We start from the raw sequence: 14,264 nt of genomic DNA, 5'->3' as shown, positions 1-14,264 counted from the left end.
AGAACAACAAATAAACGAATAGGACCTGGGAAGGAAATATTTTTTTGGGGTTTTTTTTTTGTTGTTTGTGAGTACAGATATTAAACAAGGAGGTACGGGGTGAACGACTGGTACGAAACAGAGAACGAAAATAATTTCAGCGCATTCGACGAATCGCTGAGAGAAAAAACCACAAGGTCGGAGACGGTACGGTAGTCTAAGCCTACGAGTACTAGGCCGCAGAATACTCGATACCATTAACCGACGATTGTGTATACATGTACGAAAAATTAGCACCGAAAATTTTCCAAAAGATACGCTAAAGGTACACACACCGAAAGATAGATACAGTCTCGACAAAAACACGATTGTGATAGATCACTTAGCTTCGAGAGCGTGAGCGCATGGAGCAGCTTCGAAAAGAGGTGACCTCGCCGTGATCTCGCGAGTATAGATAATGAGTACCAGATAACTGGTATAGATAATGAGTACCAGATAACTGGTATAGATAATGAGTACCAGATAACTGGTATAGATAATGAGCACCAGATAACTGGTATAGATAATGAGTACCAGATAACTGGTATAGATAATGAGTACCAGATAACTGGTATAGATAATGAGTACCAGATAACTGGTATAGATAATGAGTACCAGATAACTGGTATAGATAATGAGCACCAGATAACTGGTATAGATGAGTACCAGATAACTGGTATAGATAATGAGCACCAGATAACTGGTATAGATGAGTACCAGATAACTGGTATAGATAATGAGTACCAGATAACTGGTATAGATCATGAATACCAGATAACTGGTATAGATAATGAGTACCAGATAACTGGTATAGATAATGAGTACCAGATAACTGGTATAGATAATGAGCACCAGATAACTGGTATAGATAATGAGTACCAGATAACTGGTATAAATAATGAGTACCAGATAACTGGTATAGATCATGAGTACCAGATAACTGGTATAGATAATGAGTACCAGATAACTGGTATCGATAATGAGTACCAGATAACTGTTATAGATAATGAGCACCAGATAACTGGTATAGATAATGAGTACCAGATAACTGGCATAGATAATGAGCACCAGATAACTGGTATAGATAATGAGCACCAGATAACTGGTATAGATAATGAGTACCAGATAACTGATATAGATAATGAGCACCAGATAACTGGTATAGATAATGAGTACCAGATAACTGGTATAGATAATGAGTACCAGATAACTGGTATAGATAATGAGTACCAGATAACTGGTATAGATAATGAGCACCAGATAACTGGTATAGATAATGAGTACCAGATAACTGGTATAGACAATGAGCACCAGATAACTGGTATAGATAATGAGCACCAGATAACTGCTATAGATAATGAGCACCAGATAACTGCTATAGATAATGAGCACCAGATAACTGGTATAGATAATGAGTACCAGATAACTGGTATAGATAATGAGTACCAGATAACTGGTATAGATAATGAGCACCAGATAACTGGTATAGATAATGAGTACCAGATAACTGGTATAGATAATGAGTACCAGATAACTGGTATAGATAATGAGTACCAGATAACTGGTATAGATAATGAGTACCAGATAACTGGTATAGATAATGAGTACCAGATAACTGGTATAGATAATGAGTACCAGATAACTGGTATAGATAATGAGTACCAGATAACTGGTATAGATAATGAGCACCAGATAACTGGTATAGATAATGAGCACCAGATAACTGGTATAGATGAGTACCAGATAACTGGTATAGATAATGAGCCCCAGATAACTGGTATAGATGAGTACCAGATAACTGGTATAGATAATGAGTACCAGATAACTGGTATAGATAATGAATACCAGATAACTGGTATAGATAATGAGTACCAGATAACTGGTATAGATAATGAGTACCAGATAACTGGTATAGATAATGAGCACCAGATAACTGGTATAGATAATGAGTACCAGATAACTGGTATAGATAATGAGTACCAGATAACTGGTATAGATAATGAGTACCAGATAACTGGTATAGATAATGAGTACCAGATAACTGGTATCGATAATGAGTACCAGATAACTGTTATAGATAATGAGCACCAGATAACTGGTGTAGATAATGAGTACCAGATAACTGGTATAGATAATGAGCACCAGATAACTGGTATAGATAATGAGCACCAGATAACTGGTATAGATAATGAGTACCAGATAACTGGTATAGATAATGAGCACCAGATAACTGGTATAGATAATGAGCACCAGATAACTGGTATAGATAATGAGTACCAGATAACTGGTATCTATCTATAATTCCATTAATCTCTGTGTGTATGTGTGTATGTGTGTATGTGTGTATGTGTGTATGTGTGTTTGTATGTTTGTCTGTGACCGCTGTTTCTCGACAACCACGGGTCCGATATACTTTAAACTTGCCAGGTATATTGCTGGGGACCCGAGGATGTGCCTTTTCAAGGTTTCATATTAATCGGACAAGTACTTACCGAGCTATGGCGATTTCTTTACCAAACACCGCAAGCCGTTCGCTTTGGACCAAACCATTTCATGTAAATAGAGGGGGGGGTTCTGTGGTCGTTGCGAATGGACCAAACCATTCATGTAAATAGAGGGGGGGTTCTGTGGTCGTTACTGCCACGTGGTTTCAAAGTTTTTTTTTGTTGTTGTTGTTTGCACGCATGTTTTTTTGCACCCACGTACGGGCACGCCCTAGGATGTTTACACACACACACCCCTACACAAATTTTTTTTTTTTTTTTTTTTTGGCAAGGAACGGGCACCCACGTACGGGCACGTCCTAGCTTATATATAGTACGGGCATGCCCTAGTAGATCATGAGTACCAGATAACTGGTATAGATAATGAGTACCAGATAACTGGTATCGATAATGAGTACCAGATAACTGTTATAGATAATGAGCACCAGATAACTGGTATAGATAATGAGTACCAGATAACTGGCATAGATAATGAGCACCAGATAACTGGTATAGATAATGAGCACCAGATAACTGGTATAGATAATGAGTACCAGATAACTGGTATAGATAATGAGCACCAGATAACTGGTATAGATAATGAGTACCAGATAACTGGTATAGATAATGAGTACCAGATAACTGGTATAGATAATGAGTACCAGATAACTGGTATAGATAATGAGCACCAGATAACTGGTATAGATAATGAGTACCAGATAACTGGTATAGACAATGAGCACCAGATAACTGGTATAGATAATGAGCACCAGATAACTGCTATAGATAATGAGCACCAGATAACTGCTATAGATAATGAGCACCAGATAACTGGTATAGATAATGAGTACCAGATAACTGGTATAGATAATGAGTACCAGATAACTGGTATAGATAATGAGTACCAGATAACTGGTATAGATAATGAGCACCAGATAACTGGTATAGATAATGAGTACCAGATAACTGGTATAGATAATGAGTACCAGATAACTGGTATAGATAATGAGTACCAGATAACTGGTATAGATAATGAGTACCAGATAACTGGTATAGATAATGAGTACCACATAACTGGTATAGATAATGAGTACCAGATAACTGGTATAGATAATGAGTACCAGATAACTGGTATAGATAATGAGCACCAGATAACTGGTATAGATAATGAGCACCAGATAACTGGTATAGATGAGTACCAGATAACTGGTATAGATAATGAGCCCCAGATAACTGGTATAGATGAGTACCATATAACTGGTATAGATAATGAGTACCAGATAACTGGTATAGATAATGAATACCAGATAACTGGTATAGATAATGAGTACCAGATAACTGGTATAGATAATGAGTACCAGATAACTGGTATAGATAATGAGCACCAGATAACTGGTATAGATAATGAGTACCAGATAACTGGTATAGATAATGAGTACCAGATAACTGGTATAGATAATGAGTACCAGATAACTGGTATAGATAATGAGTACCAGATAACTGGTATCGATAATGAGTACCAGATAACTGTTATAGATAATGAGCACCAGATAACTGGTGTAGATAATGAGTACCAGATAACTGGTATAGATAATGAGCACCAGATAACTGGTATAGATAATGAGCACCAGATAACTGGTATAGATAATGAGTACCAGATAACTGGTATAGATAATGAGCACCAGATAACTGGTATAGATAATGAGCACCAGATAACTGGTATAGATAATGAGTACCAGATAACTGGTATAGATAATGAGCACCAGATAACTGGTATAGATAATGAGTACCAGATAACTGGTATAGATAATGAGTACCAGATAACTGGTATAGATAATGAGTACCAGATAACTGGTATAGATAATGAGTACCACATAACTGGTATAGATAATGAGTACCAGATAACTGGTATAGATAATGAGTACCAGATAACTGGTATAGATAATGAGCACCAGATAACTGGTATAGATAATGAGCACCAGATAACTGGTATAGATGAGTACCAGATAACTGGTATAGATAATGAGCCCCAGATAACTGGTATAGATGAGTACCATATAACTGGTATAGATAATGAGTACCAGATAACTGGTATAGATAATGAATACCAGATAACTGGTATAGATAATGAGTACCAGATAACTGGTATAGATAATGAGTACCAGATAACTGGTATAGATAATGAGCACCAGATAACTGGTATAGATAATGAGTACCAGATAACTGGTATAGATAATGAGTACCAGATAACTGGTATAGATAATGAGTACCAGATAACTGGTATAGATAATGAGTACCAGATAACTGGTATCGATAATGAGTACCAGATAACTGTTATAGATAATGAGCACCAGATAACTGGTGTAGATAATGAGTACCAGATAACTGGTATAGATAATGAGCACCAGATAACTGGTATAGATAATGAGCACCAGATAACTGGTATAGATAATGAGTACCAGATAACTGGTATAGATAATGAGCACCAGATAACTGGTATAGATAATGAGCACCAGATAACTGGTATAGATAATGAGTACCAGATAACTGGTATAGATAATGAGCACCAGATAACTGGTATAGATAATGAGCACCAGATAACTGGTTTGACGGAGAGGAGTGGCGACCCCCGTCTATACCACACACTTACCCGTGTGTACCGGCCGTAGAATGGCAATGCCATCATCACCCGAAGAGACTCGACATCATCATTTATAGATATCAGGTGAAATGGATTGAAGTGAATCAAGTGAATTGTGAAGTGACTCGGACCTGCCGCCGCTACCGACCCTGAGACCACCAGGCAACAGGTAACTCCGTGTCCCGTCGGGTTTGTTAAGCAACCACGGATGCCAGTTGGGATAATTGAGTCCAACAGGGACCCTCTCACCTTTTATATTGTTTTACCTGTTGGTGACATGATGACCTCAGCAAAGGTTTGCACCCTCAGCGTTCACTCGTCTTCCAACTACTACTACTACTACTACTACTACTACTACTACTACTACTACGACTACTACTACGACTAATCTATCTATAATTCCAGTAATCTCTGTCTGTACGTTTGTACGTTTGTACGTCTGTTTGTCTGTGACCGCTGTTTCTCGACAACCACGGGTCCGATATACTTTTAACTTGCCAGGTATATTGCTGGGGACCCGAGGATGTGCCTTTTCAAGGTTTCATATTAATCGGACAATTACTTACCGAGCTATGTCCAAAAAACGATTCAACCAATCAGAGAGCAGCGAGCTATCGCGTGTGCCGAACGTGGCGGACACACTCTGCCTCGGATGGCACATTTGAGAGCGTATTCATTTATTTCACGTTTGCAAACTATGTTGCCGCTATGTTGGCGTTAAACTATGTTTTAAAACTAATAAAAACCATTTCATCTAAATAGAGGGGGGGGGGGGGGGGGGGTTGTCACTGTACTCGCAAGCCGTTCGCCGTTCGCTTTGGCGTTGCGAATGGACCAAAACATTTCATGCACCAAACCATTTCATGTAAAGCGTTCGCCGTTCGCTTTGGCGTTGCGAATGAACCAAAACATTTCATGGACCAAACCATTTCATGTAAATAGAGGGGGGGATATAATTTTAGATATAGATATAGTACGGGCATGCCCTAGTACTACTAATACAACGAATCTTACTATAATTCACCAAATGTCTGTCCGTCTGTCCGTTCGCAGGTACCGCAAAAACAGCTGAACCGATCGCAACGATATTTTGGGTGGGTATTCCTGGGACCCCTTGAAGTAAAATAGGCTATTGTGGCGGACACAAGCAAGGTACGGTACACGAATTCAGCGCACCAGCAGGTGGCGCGAACGTCCAGGTTGGGGAACTGGAATGCATGCCCCGCCTATCGACCGACCGGCCACGCCCGGGGACGAGGCGTGGCCTCGGCACATATATGCGGGCTCTAAGCTCGGACCCGCTCAGTGCTGCAGTTCGAGCTTTCATAATAAAGACTCTTGGTTTTATCAAACGCGTTGTGGCCTACCTCTTTGGCAAGCAAGTTGTGTGTGCGCAGCACCACACTTCACTGGTGACCCCGATTGGTTCAGCCGTTGCTGACCACCGAACGCGCCATGGCCAACAATGCTGTCGCGGTAAAACTCCCAGAGTTTTGGGAAGCACAGGCCGATGTGTGGTTCGTGCAGGCTGAAGCGCAATTCCAGCTTCGAGGCATAACGGCGGACGAGACCCGTTACTACCACGTGGTCGCCTCCCTTGGGCCCGGCACTGCCGCCCGAGTCATGTCCATCCTGCGGCACCCGCTGGCCGACCACAAGTACGGGGCGATCAAACGTCTCCTCATCGCCACGTTCGGCCTCACTGAGATCGAACGGGCCGACTGCCTCCTGGACCTTCCCGAAGTCGGCGACACACGACCATCCATGCAGATGGATTATATGCTGTCGCAGCTGAGTGACCAAGCCCCGGATTTTTTATTTTGGGCGCTTTTCCTATGCCAGCTACCTCTACAGGTACGCCTCGCGCTGGCCAGTTCCAACATAAGGGAACCCCGCGCCCTGGCCGTAGAGGCCGACAAGTTCTTCGCGGCTTGCGACACGCGGGCGAGTTACGGTGCGGCCGTCGTGGTTCCCGAGGCAGATGCTACAGCATCCCTCGTGGCCGCTGCCGCGCCCCGACCACCACCACCACCACCACCACCGCCGCCGAGAAAACCGCTGCCGCCGCCGCCGCAAGCCTGGTGCTATTTCCACGCCAGGTTCGGCCACAAGGCTAAGAAGTGTTGCCCACCATGCTCGTTTGGCAGGTCGGGAAGCGACCAAGCTGGCGCTCGGTAGTGGCCCTGAGCGTCAGCCATTCCGGCAGCCTCCTCTTTATCACGGACACCTTGTCCGGGCGCCGTTTCCTCTGCGATACAGGAGCGCAGGTAAGCGTCATTCCAGCCTACACGTCCGACAAGAGAACCGCGGGCCAGGGCCCCGCTTTGCTTGCCGCCAACGGTACACCCATCCGCACATTCGGGAAGCGCTGCCTCTCCCTGCGGTTCGGAGGGCAGCGCTTTCAATGGTCGTTCGTGACCGCTAGCGTGCCCAGGGCATTGCTCGGTGCAGACTTCCTATGTGTGCACGGATTGTTGGTCGACGTAACGCGCAGACGGCTCGTCCAGGCTGAAACCTTTCGCTCGCTCACTTGTTCGCTGAGCAGCTCGTTGAGCGGCTCACTGAGCAGCTCACCGAGCGGCTTGCCAAGCAGCTTGCTGGACGGTTCCATCCCGGCGAGTTTGGTTTGTATGCTTCCGGCAGCGGACGACTTTACCCGCCTCCTTGCCAGTTTCACGGCCCTCACGCGGCCCACCTTTTCAGCGGTGGCCGTTAAGCACAGGGTGGAGCATCACATCCCCATGGTCCGGCCGCCGGTCTATGCCCGGGCACGCCGGCTCGAGCCCACGAAGCTCGCGGTGGCGAAAGCAGAGTTCGCCATGCTGGAGCGGCTGGGGATCGTGCGGCGCTCCAACAGCATGTGGGCTTCCCCGCTGCACATTGTGCCGAAGCCCGGCGGGGGATGGCGGCCGTGCGGGGACTACCGCCGGCTCAACGATGCCACCACCCCCGACCGCTACCCGGTCCCACACATTCAGGACTTTTCTGCCCGGTTGGCCAACACGACCGTGTTTTCGAAGGTGGACCTCATCCGGGGCTACCATCAGGTCCCTGTCCAACCGGACGACGTCCCAAAGACGGCCGTCATCACCCCTTTCGGCCTCTTCGAATTTCTAAGGATGCCCTTCGGGTTGAAGAATGCGGCTCAGGCGTTCCAGCGGCTTATGGATAGCGTCTTGTGCAACTTACCTTTCCTGTTCGTCTACAAGGACGACATCCTAGTTGCGAGCGCGTTCCGGGAGGAGCACCTGCTCCACCTCCGCACGCTTTCCAATGCCTGGGCCAGCATGGCCTAATCATCAACCCTGCCAAGTGCCGTTTCGGTATCACCACCATCGATTTCCTGGGGCACCGCATCACCGAGCACGGGGCCGTCCCTTTACCGGCCAAGGTGGAGGTGGTCAGGGATTTCCCGCAGCCGCGCACGATCAAGGGGCTCCAGGAGTTCCTGGGCATGGTAAACTTTTACCACTGCTTCATGCCCCACGTTGCCCAGCTCCTCCGCCCCTTGCACGAGGCCCTCCGGGGCAAGCCGGGCAAAGGTGACATCGCATGGTTGGAGCCGATGGCCGCAGCGTTCGTGGGCACAAAGCTGGCTCTGGCTAACGCCACCATGCTGGCGCACCCGGCACCTGACGCACCGATCGCCCTCACCACCGACACGTCAGATTACGCGGTGGGCACGGTGCACGAGCAATGGGTGCGTGGTGCTTGGCAACCGCTGGCGTTTTTCAGCCGGCAGCTTCGCCCGCACGAACGCCGGTACAGCACCTTCGACCGCGAGTTGCTCGGACTCCACCTGGCGGTCCGACACTTCCGCCATCTGCTGGAGGGCCGCCCGTTCACGGCCTTCGTTGACCACAAGCCCCCTGTGTTCGTGATGGCCAAGGTCGCCGAGCCATGGTCGGCATGGCAGCAGCGCCACCTCTCTGCCGTGTCCGAGTACACGACGGACATCCGTCACGTGGCGGGTAAGGACAACCCGGTGGTGGATTGCCTTTCCCGGACCGTCGTGCACGCGGTCCACCTCGGGGCCGACTATGCCCGGATGGCGGAGGCCCAGACCGCCGATCCCAGCGTCCATGCCTTGCGGACCGCCATCACGGGCCTCCGTGTTGCCGAGGTGCCGTTCGACGCCGCGGTCACGGCCCTCCTATGCGACGTCTCCCTCGGCCGGCCTCGCCCCATCGTGCCCGCTGGCTGGCAGCGCCCGGTGTTCGACGCCATCCACGGCGTATCCCACCCTGGCGCGAGGGCATCCCAGAAACTCGTCGGGGCAAAGTTCGTCTGGCATGGCCTCCGGAAGGACGTCCGCGACTGGGCCAGGACGTGCCTCACGTGCCAGCGCGCAAGGGTCCACCGCCTCACCCAGGCACCGTTGGCCCTGTTTACGGTGCCCGAGCGGCGGTTCGGCCACGTGCACGTCGACTTGGTGGGACCTCTGCCCCCCTCGCGAGGGTTCACCCACCTCCTCACCATGGTCGACCGCACCACACGGTGGCCGGAGGCCATCCCATTGGCGGCGACGTCTGCGGCTGAGGTGGCGCAAGCCTTTATCGCCACTTGGGTTGCCCGGTTCGGTGCCCCCTCGGACATCTCGTCCGACCGCGGCACCCAGTTCACCTCGGAGCTCAGGGCCGTGGTGGCACAAGGACTCGGGGTGAAGCTACACCACACCATGGCCTACCACCCCCAGGCCAATGGCCTGTGCGAGTGCTTTCATCGCTCCATGAAGGCCGCGCTCCGGGCCAGCCTCTGTGACGGCGGCTGGGTCGACAGACTCCCCTGGGTCCTGCTGGGCCTCAGGACGGCGCCCAAGGACGACCTGCACGCGTCCCCGGCGGAGCTGGTCTTCGGGCAACCACTGCGGGTACCGGGTGAATTTATCCCCGACTACACGGCTCCTTGGTCCGCAGTACAACAGTACTCCGCCCTTCAGGAGACCGCCCGGAGGTTCGCCCCGGTGCCAAGAGCACACCACGGCTGCCCGCCTTCCCACGTCGCCCCGGAGCTTCGCACGGCAAAGTACGTGTTCATCCGGCACGACGCCCACCGGGCACCGCTCCGGCCCCCGTACGACGGGCCCTTCCACGTGTTGGAGGCCGGGGACAAGTTTTTCACGGTCGACATCGGCGGTGCCCCGGATCGCATTTCCATGGACCGCCTCAAGCCGGCCCACCTCGATCCGGACCACCCCCCGCCAGCGGCTCTGCCTCCGTGTCGAGGCCGCCCCCCGGCGGTCGGACCCTCGGCACCCCCGCCAGCAGCTCTGCCTCCGCGTCGAGGCCGCCCCCAGGCGGTCGGACCCCCGGCACCCCCCAGCCCTGCCGTCCCGCCAACCCCCAGACCGGCACCCATCGCCAGGGGGCGTTTCGGCCGGGTCATCCGGCTTCCCTGCAAACTCACCCTTCAGGTGCGTGGGAATTCTGGGGGGGGCGTGTGTGGCGGACACAAGCAAAATACACGAATTCAGCGCACCAGCAGGTGGCGCGAACGTCCAGGCGGGGAACTGGAATGCATGCCCCGCCTATCGACCGACCGGCCACGCCCGGGGACGAGGCGTGGCCTCGGCACATATATGCGGGCTCTAAGCTCAGGCCCGCTCAGTGCTGCAGTTCGAGCTTTCATAATAAAGACTCTTGGTTTTATCAAACGCGTTGTGGCCTACCTCTTTGGCAAGCAAGTTGTGTGTGCGCAGCACCACACTTCACTATATTGTTTTTCAATTTTCTCCCAATTTTCCAATTTTCCAATTTTCCAGTTTTTCCAATCACGATGGAATAATATTTACCGATATGAACAGTGATGTGGCTTTTATTGAAATTCTGCAAATACTGTTTGGATTTTGATAAGAATTACGAACCTGCCGCGAATGCGGAAGTGGACAGATTACGGCAATGCGTGGGTTTGATAATATCCCTATACAACCGTCATTCAATCGTAATGTTAAATCGTTAAACGTTAATCATGTTCATCGTTTTGTTAAAGTATCAATTGATGATTGGATTTGAGTGAATACAAGTACGATTTTGAATTCGTAATTGTATTCACCCAACCATACGGAACTTCACATCAGGATTTAAATATTTGTTTATGTAACGAATGTTGTTAAAAGTTTCTTTTTTATACTAGAGAAATACCCGTGCTACGCACGGGTAGGAGGCCAGAAGCAAACAGACAATGCAGATACGGTGAATGCTAAAGCATGAAACCAATGAAATCCATATTCCTGTAGCACCTTCAGTCGCATGTCAGACATGGACAGCAAGTTCGTGAAGGACTTCCATGAAAAACGTACCTGTTCGCAAACAAACGGGTACGTTCACGTATAGAAACATCGATCGTGGGTCCGTGGCGAATCTGCATATGGTGATGGCAAAATATCAGAAATTGAAGGCTTTTTTATTTTAAATGATTCATATAAACATCCGTTGAATCATATCACATGCAAATCATCAAAATCTAAACAGTATCTTTAGAATTTCAATAAAAGCCACATCACTGTTCATATCGGTAAATATTATTCCATGGTGTTTAAAATCGAGATCGATACACTATGATCGTGATGATCGTGATCGTGAATCGTGATCGATAATCGTGTTCACAATCGCTAAGTCGTATGTACTCCCGATACGTGTACCAAATTCCCGAAACGTGTAACTGTACCAAATCAACAGTTAAAAGGATTTTGAGCCGATAGGTGTTACGGCCTTGGCAAGATCGGTGGAGACAGCGATCTGTTAGATCTGATCCTCCTTCATGCCGAAGTGCAGATCCTCCTTCATGCCACATCCGATCGATGCAGCTGTGCAGCGATCGGTGCAGTCGTTTGTGCGGCACACGGTGCAGAGATCGGTGCAGACGTTTGTGCGGCACACGGTGCAGCGATCGGTGCAGACGTTTGTGCGGCACACAGTGCAGCGATCGGTGCAGACATTGTGCGGCACATGGTGCAGCGATCGGTGCAAACGTGGACTCCCACACTGCCACATCCTGCTAATACTTGCTCCCGCATGACGTTATTTTCCCGGGTGCCGCACAAACGGCTGCACCGATCGAGATTTAACGGATGTTTATATAAATCGTTTAAAAGAAAAAAAGCCTTCAATTTCTGATATTTAGCCTTTTCATTTGGGTCTTCCAATTGAAGCCCCGCCCGGCGGGCGGGTACCGTTGCTCGACGTAAGAAGACTCGCGAGATCTTGGAGACGTTTGAGATCTCGCAAGATCTTGGAGACGGCGGCAGGGATTCTCGAAGCTCCACACGGTCTCCACGTTTTCAAAGTTAAGTCTGTTCACAATTGTATTTTGTCGAAACTGTATTTATCTTTCGGTGTGTGAAGTTATAGTGTGCACCTTGGAAGTTTCTCGGTGTTTATCTTTCATAAATTAATCGTCTGTTTGCCGTGTCGCGAGCAAGGCCTTTGCCGCGTCGTGAGCGATTTGAAATCGAAGTTAAGTAATTGTTCCCATTTGTATTTTCGTTATAACTGTATTTATTTTATGGTGTGTGTACGTATATTGTGTCCCGAGGAAGATTTTCGGTGCAAATCTTTCATACCTGTATTGAAAATCGTGTTAATTTGTGTCGTGTCTTGAGGCCTTGTACAGTGTACAACCTTGAGGCTTTGTTTTTCTCTCAGCAGTCCGTCGTTTGTGATCCAATAACTTTCGTTCTCTGTATTCCCAGTCTTTTCACCCCAGAGCCTACTTCCTTGTGTAAATCTCAACTCAAAAAAACAAACAAAAAAACATTTCCTTCTCTGTTCTTATTCTTTGTTCTCATTCGTTTATTCATTCTTATTCGTTCGTTCGTTCTTCGACCACGTGTTTCTCCCCCATTTCCCCAGATAGTTTTCACTGTGATTAACCTTCAATGTTTACACTTTCCCTTCAAGTTCTGTATTCCGTCATATATTATAACACCTTTTTCTTCTTCTTCTTTAAAAGGCTGCTTTCGACTTGCTCACCAAATCTATTCATCCCAAAAAAAAATTCCATCTCCTATAGTGCCTTTTTTCTACATTCCCTAAACTCTCCTGCACTCCATCCTCCATCCAGCATCCTTAAAAGTATTTTTAACTCGAAGGTCACAAGAAACTCATTTTGCAATAAATGTTCGTTTCCCATTAATCGTACACTTTCTAAAATCCAATCTCACCCCTCCCCTCCAAATCTTCCCCATAACCCCTCCCCTCCAAATCCTCCCCATCACCCCTCCCCTCCAAATCTTCCCCATCACCCATCCCTTTCAAATCTTCCCCCTTTCCCCTCCCCTCCAAATCCTCCCCATCACCCATCCCTTTCAAATCTCCCCCCTTGCCCCCTCCCTCCTAAACTACCCCCTCACCCCTCCCCTCCAAGACTCCCCCTCGCCCCTCCCCTCCTAGACTCCTCCCTCACCCCTCCCCTCCAAATCTCCCCCATATCCCATCCCTTTCAAATCCCTCCCCTTGTCCCTTCCCTCCCAACTCCACCCTCGCCCCTCCCCTTCAAATCTCCCCACCCTAATTTCTTCTCAATTTCCCCCCTCTCACTTCCCCTCCTTAAAGCGTCCTCCCCACGTCTTCCCCCTTCCAACTCTCACCTCCATCTCCCCCAACCTTCTGCCTCGCTCTTCCCCCTCCTCAAATAACACCTCATTGTGCCTCACCCAATCACCATCAAACCTTTTGTCCGCCCCATCCTTCCCTTTCTCCGAGCTATTCTGAAATCTCTGACACACCTTCAACAGCTCTCCCGACCTCTTCCACCTCTTCCACATCTTACCCTACCCCTCCTCCCCCCTGTTCTGTATCCGATGCTCCCCTTCCTCTTCATTAACGGTATGGACCTCAAACATCCGGGGCCTTCGTTCAAACTTAACTGATCTCTCCATACAGGTTGCTTCTGTCAAACCAGACGTGATCTGCTTAACAGAAACTTTCCTCCTTCATGATGTCTCTGATTCCTTAGTATCTCTCCCGGGTTACTCCCTCCTCCGGTATGATAGACCTGAGCCTCGTCCTGGAGGTGGGGTTGCTATCTTTATCAAAAACTCTCTTCCTCACTCGCCCTGCACTGCACTCTCTCCACCTCACCCCCAGGAATACCTCTGGCTACGGCTTCCCCTTCGCTCCCAC

This window comes from Myxine glutinosa, chromosome 1 (genome assembly GCF_964187855.1).
Source record: "Myxine glutinosa chromosome 1, kmMyxGlut1.1, whole genome shotgun sequence".
Classification (NCBI taxonomy): domain Eukaryota; kingdom Metazoa; phylum Chordata; class Myxini; order Myxiniformes; family Myxinidae; genus Myxine; species Myxine glutinosa.
The sequence above is the reverse complement of the archived record's forward strand: the minus strand, read 5'-3'. Positions refer to the sequence as shown.